General features: G+C 48.7%; 1 non-coding gene across 1 annotated transcript; it reads left to right on the top strand.

Moving 5' to 3' along the window:
* The first annotated feature begins 6,800 nt into the window (after positions 1 to 6,800).
* On the top strand, positions 6,801 to 6,874 carry TRNAT-AGU (transfer RNA threonine (anticodon AGU)). Its single transcript has one exon. It is a non-coding gene; the product is annotated as a tRNA-Thr (tRNA).
* Positions 6,875 to 8,139: the final 1,265 nt, after the last annotated feature.

The raw sequence follows: 8,139 nt of genomic DNA on the forward strand, positions 1-8,139 counted from the left end.
CCTTACTCTCACAGATATTGTGGAGCACACAGCAAGCAGTAATAACAATGGGAATATTGGTTTCGCTGAGGTCTATCCGAGTCAGTAAACTGTGCCAGCGTGCTTTTAACTGTCCAAATGCACATTCTACCACCATTCTGCACTTGCTCGGCCTATAGTTGAACAGCTCCTGACTACTGTCCAGGCTGCCTGTGTATGCCTTCGTGAGCCATGGCATTGAGGGGTAGGCTGGGTCCCCAAGGATAACTATAGGCATTTCAACATCCCCAATGGTTATTTTCTGTTCTGGGAAGAAAGTCCCTTCCTGCAGCTTTTGAAACAGACCAGAGTTCCTGAAGATGCGAGCGTCATGTACCTTTCCCGGCCATCCCACGTTGATGTTGGTGAAATGTCCCTTGTGATCCACCGGTGCTTGCAGCAGCATTGAAAAGTACCCCTTTCTGTTTATGTACTCGCTGGCTTGGTGCTCTGGTGCCAAGATAGGGATATGGGTTCCATCTATTGCCCCACCACAGTTTGGGAATCCCATTGCAGCAAAGCCATCCACTATGACCTGCACATTTCCCAGAGTCACTACCCTTGATAGCAGCAGCTCTGATTGCGTTGGCTACTTGGATCACAGCAGCCCCCACAGTAGATTTGCCCACTCCAAATTGATTCCTGACTGACCGGTAGCTGTCTGGCATTGCAAGCTTCCACAGGGCTATCGCCACTCGCTTCTCAACTGTGAGGGCTGCTCTCATCTTGGTATTCTGGTGCTTCAGGGCAGGGGAAAGCAAGTCACAAAGTTCCTTACGCATGTGAAAGTTTCACAGCCACTGGGAATCATCCCAGACCTGCAACTCTATGCGGTCCCACCAGTCTGTGCTTGTTTCCTAGGCCCAGAATCGGCATTCCACGGCATGAACCTGCCCCATTAACACCATGATGTGCACATTGCTAGGGCCCGTACTTTGTGAGAAGTATATGTCCATGTCTATGTCCTCATCGCTCTCATCACCGCGCTGCCGTCGCCTCCTCGCCTGGTTTTGCTTTGGCAGGTTCTGGTTCTGCATATACTCCAGGATAATGCGCGTGGTGTTGAAAGTGCTCATAATTGCTGCAGTGATCTGAGCAGGCTCCATGATCCCAGTGCTATGGCGTCTGGGCTGAAAAAAGGCGTGAAATGATTGTCTGCCATTGCTCTGCTGGAGGGAGGGGCGACTGACGACATGGCTTACAGGGAATTAAAATCAACAAAGGGGGTGGCTTTGCATCAAGGAGAAACACACACAACTGTCACACAGAATGGCCCCCTCAAGGATTGAACTCAAAACCCTGCGTTTAGCAGGCCGTTGATTTCACGGAGGGAGGGAGGAAGCAAATGAATACAAAACAAATCAGGTCTATTTCTTGTTTTGATCCACTCCATCTATCTTTTACATCTTAGGCTGGCAGCAGACGGTGCAGTAAGACTGCTAGCCATCATCATCTCCTGGGTGCTCGGCAGAAGATGCTGCATTACGATCAGGAGCGGCATCAGGGTTTTTGCCGCCCTAGGCGGCAGCGCTCCTCCTCTGAGCATTCAGTGGCGGGGTTCCTTCTGCTCCACGTCTTCGGGACACTTCGGCGGCGGGTCCCGGAGCGAGTGAAGAACCTGCCGCCGAATTTCCGCCAAAGACCCGGAGCGGAAGAACCCCCCGCCACCGAATTTCCGCCGAGGTGGCAAAATGCCGCCCCCCAAATCCTGCCTCCCTTGGCGACCACCTAGGCTCACCTAGTGGAAGTGCCGGCCCTGATTACGATTGCTAGCCATCATCATCTCCTGGCTGCTCACCAGAAGATGGTGCAGTTGGACTGCTAGCCATCGTCATCTCCTGGGTGATCGGCAGAAGATGGGAATGACCTGGCTGAGTCACTCCCATGTCTGCCCAGGTGCCCCTGACCGACCTCACCGAGGTCGGCTAAAAGAGCACCCAGGAATACGACGACGATGGCTACCAATCGTAATGCACCGTCTGCTGCCAAAAAGCAATGAGCTGCTGCTGTGTAGCAATGCAGTCCCACGTCTTCCAGCACCCAGAAGACGTACAGTGACGGTGAGCTGAGCGGGCTCCATGCTTGCCGTGGTATGCACAGGTAACCCAGGAAAAAAAGGCATGAAACAATTGTCTGCTGTTGCTTTCATGGAGGGGGGGCCTGACGACATACCCAGAATCACCCGCGACACTGTTTTTGCCCCATCAGGCATTGGGATCTCAACCCAGAATTCCAATGGGCGGCGGAGACTGCGGGAACTGTGGGATAGCTACCCACAGTGCAACACTCCGGAAGTCGATGCTAGCCTCGGTACTGTGGATGCAGTCCGCCGACTTAATGCACTTAGAGCATTTTCTGTGGGGACACACACAATCGGCTGTATAAAAATGATTTCTAAAAAACCGACTTCTATAAATTCAACCTAATTTCATAGTGTAGACATACCCTTAGTGTCAAATGAGAAGAACACTCATATCAAGACTTCAGATCAAGCTTTTGGTATAGACAGAGGGACTACAAAGCAGAAATGAATAGTAAATGCCTTTAGTGCTCATGCTGATGTGCACAGACAAAGTGTGAAGGAATAGTTGCAAATGCTTTTGCTCCATGGGCAATGATGAACTAATTGACAACCTGAAAAATACTGAATGTATGTCACTGTCAGTGCATTGAATCACAGATATGTGAAATTGCTTCCTCTCTTGAACCGCAATTTCAAGGCTTATGAAGGCAGTTTGTCTTTGCAAACTAAACCTGTGGATTTTGTCAAACTTAAAGAAGAAACATCAGAACTTATTGCAGCTGAGATAATAAATGTTCTGAATAAGTATGGAAGCAGATAATACAAAGACAAATTTTGGTGGTCGACACAGACATGGAAGAAAACATTTGCACACCAAAGTAAAGTTGAGCTTAAAAAAGGAAGCGATAGGCCTTGGATGTCCTGCTCACATCGTGCACAAATATACTGAATTACAGGGGATACTATCCTGGTAGACACTGAGAGCATTCTAATTAACAATTTTGGATATTTTCATATATTCACTGTTTGTGTGGAAACACTGCAAAGTTTTTATGAGTATGTGGGACAAGAATATCGGAATATACTGGGATACATATCTGTTGGAAGATTATTACAACAAAATGTAATATGGCCTGAAAATTCTTAGCATGCATAGAGGACAACTTTCTGATTCATAAAGTTGAGGAAACAACCAGGGGGTTATCCATTTTGGATCTGGTTTTGACTAACGGGATAAATTAGTTGGGAATGTGAGGGTGGTGGGGAACTTGGGAGAGAAGTGATCATGATCTGATAGAATTCAAGATCCTGTGGAAAGGAGGACATGAGAACAGCAAAACAAGAGCACTGGATTTCAGACAGATGGATTTCAACCAACTCAGAGAAATAGTAGGCAAAGTTGTCTGCAAATTTGATCAGTGTTCTCTCTATTCCTACATCCAGGTAATTAATGAAGATGTTAAACAACTTCAGGCCGAGAAGAGGAGGTTAGACTGGATGACTTTTGTGGTCCCTTCTAACCCTATGATTCTATCATTCTATGACCACCTCTGCTCACATTTTACTATATCTTTCTAGAAAACGCATGAGACCTCCATCAGTAATCTAATTAATACATTGTTAAGGGAAAGGCTTCTTTCCAGAGGAGCATTGGAAAAAAATCAAACCACGAGCCTGGAGTTGATGAAAAGGCTGCTGTGAATGGCATTGGCAAGGCGGTTGCTTGGACTGCAATTGCTGCAGCACAAAAGCCTGTGCCGCATGTCCTTGTGATTCGCTGGGGATGTCTGCACACAGAGACCCTGTAATCTCTGAAGGTTTTGCAGGAAATGGAGTTACTCTCCTTTCACCTTCCTTTAATTGTTTCATCCTTTAAATAGATGAAAAATGGAGAAGTTAGAAGAAAAGTCCCAAAGAGCGGCAATGTGGCTAATCTGGCCAAGACCCTGTTAGTATATAGGCCTGTTTGTTAGCCCAAGATAGAATTTTGTGTTTGATTTTTGATACTCTTATACTAGGGGTCGGCAGCCTTTCAGCAGTGGTGTGCCGAGTCTTCATGTATACATTCTAATTTAAGGCTTCGCGTGCCGGTAATACATTTTAACGTTTTTTAGAAGGTCTCTCTATAAGTCTATAATATATAACCAAACTACTGTTATATGTAAAGTAAATGAGGTTTTCAAAATGTTTCAGAAGCTTTATTTAAAATTACATTAAAATGCAGAACGTATTAGTTTAGTGTGATCCTTGCCCTTTCTTTTCCTTGCTGAGTTTTCCAATGTCTGGCACGTATTTGGATACTTTAAGCTGCACACAGGCTTCTGAGTTATCAGTTGATAACCGGCTGGCAGGAGGTCAGCGGCTGGAACCCCAGATTGGCAACTGAGGTGAGTGGAGCTGGTGGCTGGTAGGGCTGAGCAGGGCTGGAAGCCTGGACCCTGTCTGACAGGGGGCCTGCGCTGGAACTCCAACCTGAAGCAAGTGAATGGGGCTGCAGTGGGGACCCCGACTGGCAAGGGGCCAGCAGCCAGAACCCCAGAGCGGCAGCGGGCTGAGCAGGTCAGCCCACCTAGCTCTGGGGTTTCAGGGGTGGGCTGAGCGTCTCCGCCAGCCCCCCTCTGGGGTTTCAGCCGCCGGCTCCTGCCAGCCAGGGGTTCCTTCCCCCAGGCCAGCAGTGGGTGCTGAGTGGGACCCTGGCTGACAAGGGGCCAGCAGCAGGAACCCCAGAGCAGCGACGGGCTGAGCAGCTCAGCCTGTCGCCGCTCTGGGGTTTTGGCTGCTGGCTCCTGCCAGCTGGGGTGTCAGCCCGCTGCCAGCCTGGGGTTCCTTCCCCCAGGCTAGCAGCGGGTGCTGAGTGGGATCGGCGGCGGGACCCCGGCTGGCAAGGGGCCAGCAGCGGGAACCCCCAGAGTGGCGGCAGGCTGAGTGGCTCAGCCCGCCCCGCATGCCATCAAAAATCGGCTTGCATGCCACCTTTGGCACGCATGCCATAAGTTGCCAACCCCTGCTCTTATATCCGTACTAATATGTGTGAACAAAGAACAAAGACACTGTATGTTGCTTCTGCCCAGCCAGATGGGCTTGTTAGTATAATGGAAAAGTTAAGGGATAGAGCTAAAGTGTTACTAGGTATGATGGGAGTGTAATATACGAGCATACACTGAAAGGCTGCCTGGCTCCTCTCTCAAACCAAGGTAAAGCAACCAGTTGGGAGGGGCAAGGACGGGGATGGGGGGAGGAATAAGACACACTAAAAGCCAAAGAAAAGCCTGGCCTTGACCAGTACACAATCTCACTTCTTACCCCTCCCATGGGATACAAAAGAGGTGGCACTGAGCCCCTAGACTCATGACTACCGGCATGCACTGCAGGTATATTTGGGGCTGCTAAGAAAGAGGAGGGGGAAAGGGGACATGGCTAAAGGCTCTGCGGTGTCAGAGCTGTGAACAGAACACTGGAAAACAGACTCTGCTGGCATGTGGAACTATGGATATGCTTGCTTGAAACTAACCCCAATAAACATCCCGTTGCCTGCACTTCGGATTTCTGGTCTCTTGATTTCTGCCTGCGTGACAAGAACCAGGGGAGGGAGTGAAGGGAAAGCCCCCAAACAGAGCCCCCTGCTGAGTAAAGAGGCAATTCAGGATCCAGTACCCACTGGTCCCTGGCTGAATGCGTCTCCTCTCCCCACAGCTTGGTTGATCTTTTCAGGAAATGGAGAAGACTGCCTTTGCCTAGCTATATATTGCTTGCAAAAGAAACAGGTCTTTTTGGTGACAAGTGTTGAAAGGAGACACTAGACAAATGTGGAGACAAGAAAAATATCCCCATAACTGAACTTGCATCTGTGGATGTTGAAGCCACAACACAAAGTGCTAAGCACTATATGACCACGGCTGGTGTCAGAAGAGTCTCTACCAAAGCGTCTTTCCACCAGCAGAGGCCTCTCTATGCACAGAACTCCTGGTAGCTTGATGTCTGCAGGCAGTGGAGAACTTTATTTTGGCTTCTCTTTGTCTCTTTTGTGGTGAACATCTGCAGTGGCTGTTAATAGGCCGCTAGACAATGATCTTTGGAAACAGCTGGCTGAAAAGCCTTCCTACTAACCAGGAGATCCTGGCTTGGCCTGCCAGTTCTTCCTTACTGAACCTAATGTCTCTGTTGGCTCCTTTTTTGTATCTCTTTTCATAAAAAGAAAAGACCTGTCAGCACAATCCTTCTAAGTGCTTGTTCTAGACAGAGAGAGCTTTCCTTGCAGCTAAGTCTTGGTGTAATGGAGCATGTCTCACCACTGCGGCACCTCCTGCTGGCCATCCTGGGAATTATATGGGCTACTCCAGCAAGCCTTCTCCTGATCGGTTCTCCCAATAAGTCCTTTCCTGATTGGCTGGGTTCTGCACAGCCTCTTCAAGGCTGCCTTATCCTTTCTCCTGCCTGTGTGGGGCAGCCACCCCACCACACTTGGAAAGTGGCAAATCAGAAGTCTGGAGCTGATGGAAAGGTTACCATGACTCAGAATTGAGCCGAGGTTACTGCAACTGAAATGCAGAGCACTAACCACTATACGATCACAGTGACTGGTGGGAGAAGCACATGTTAGAAGCCCTCTGTCAACTCAGCTATGGTTTTCTGTGCACACAGAGCCAGACACCTCAAGGTCTGCAAGCCTTGAGGGAAATGGGGAATGTCTGTACTTTGGAATTTGCAGGCATTGTCCTGGACCATCAAGTGGAACAGTTGAAAGCAGTTTCTTGAGGCAGGCACTATGGCTTAGCTGGCTAAAGCACTTGTCTAGTAAACAGGAGATACTGGGTTCAACTCCCAGTGGTGCCTTGGTCTCCTTATGGCTTTTGGTCTCCTCCGCTCACATTTTCCTATGCCTTTCTAGGAAACAGAAGAGACCTCCCTTGGCAATCCAAGTAATTGCTTGCTAAGGAAAAGGCTTCTTTAGAGAGAAGCGTTGAAAAGAATCAAATCACAAGCCTGGAGTTGATGAAAACGCTGCTGTGACTGGCATTGGCCAGGCGGCTGCTTTGACTGCAATTGCTGCAACACAAGAGCCTGTGCCACACATCCTTGTGATTCGCTGGGGATGTCTATGCACAGAGATCCTTATAGGCAATACTCTTCTGTCACCTTCCTTTTGATTGTCATTAATGAAAAATGGACCAATTGGGAGAAAAGTCCCAGAGAGTGGCACTGTGGCTAAGCTGGCCAAGGAACCTGCCACGTAAAGTGGAGTTAGGGATGCAGCATCCAGTGGTGCCTTTCCAAATGTGTCTGCTCTTCCCACCTTTTGGTCAATCTTTTGAGGAAACAGAGAAGACTGCCTTTGCCTAGCAATGCAAATGCTTGCAAAAGAAACCGGTCATTTTTTCTGACAAGTGTCGGAACGAGGCACCTAAGAAAGGTGGAGACAAGGAAAAGGTCACCGTAACTCAACTTGCATCCATGGCTCTTGCGACAGAGGATGTGGAAAAAGCTAATGTCCTCAATGCTTTTTTTGCCTCTGTCTTCACAAACAAGGTCAGCTTGCAGACTACTGCACTGGGCAGCAGAGCATGGGGAGGAGGTGACCAGCCCTCTGTGGAGCAAGAAGTGGTTCGGGACTATTTAGAAAAGCTGGATGAGCACAAATCCATTGGGCAGGATGCGCTACATCCAAGGGTGCTAAAGGAGTTGGCGGATGCAGAGCCATTGGCCATTATCTTTGAAAACTCATGGCGATCAGGGGAGGTCCTGGATGACTGGAAAAAGGCTAATGTAGTGCCCATCTTTAAAAAAGGGAAGAAGGAGGATCTGGGAAACTATAGGCCAGCCTCACCTCAGTCCCTGGAAAAATCATGGAGCAGGTCCTCAAGGAATCAATTCTGAAGCACTTAGAGGAGAGGAAAGTGATCAGAAACAGTCAGCATGGATTCACCAAGGGCAAGTCATGCCTGACTAACCTAATTGCCTTCTATGAGGAGATAACTGGGTCTGTGGATGAGGGGAAAGCAGTGGATGTATTATTCCTTGACTTTAGCAAAGCTTTTGATACGGTCTCCCACAGTATTCTTGCCAGCAAGTTAAAGAACTATGGGCTGGATGAATGGACT

This window comes from Emys orbicularis, chromosome 15, assembly GCF_028017835.1.
Source record: "Emys orbicularis isolate rEmyOrb1 chromosome 15, rEmyOrb1.hap1, whole genome shotgun sequence".
In the NCBI taxonomy this organism is placed as follows: domain Eukaryota; kingdom Metazoa; phylum Chordata; order Testudines; family Emydidae; genus Emys; species Emys orbicularis.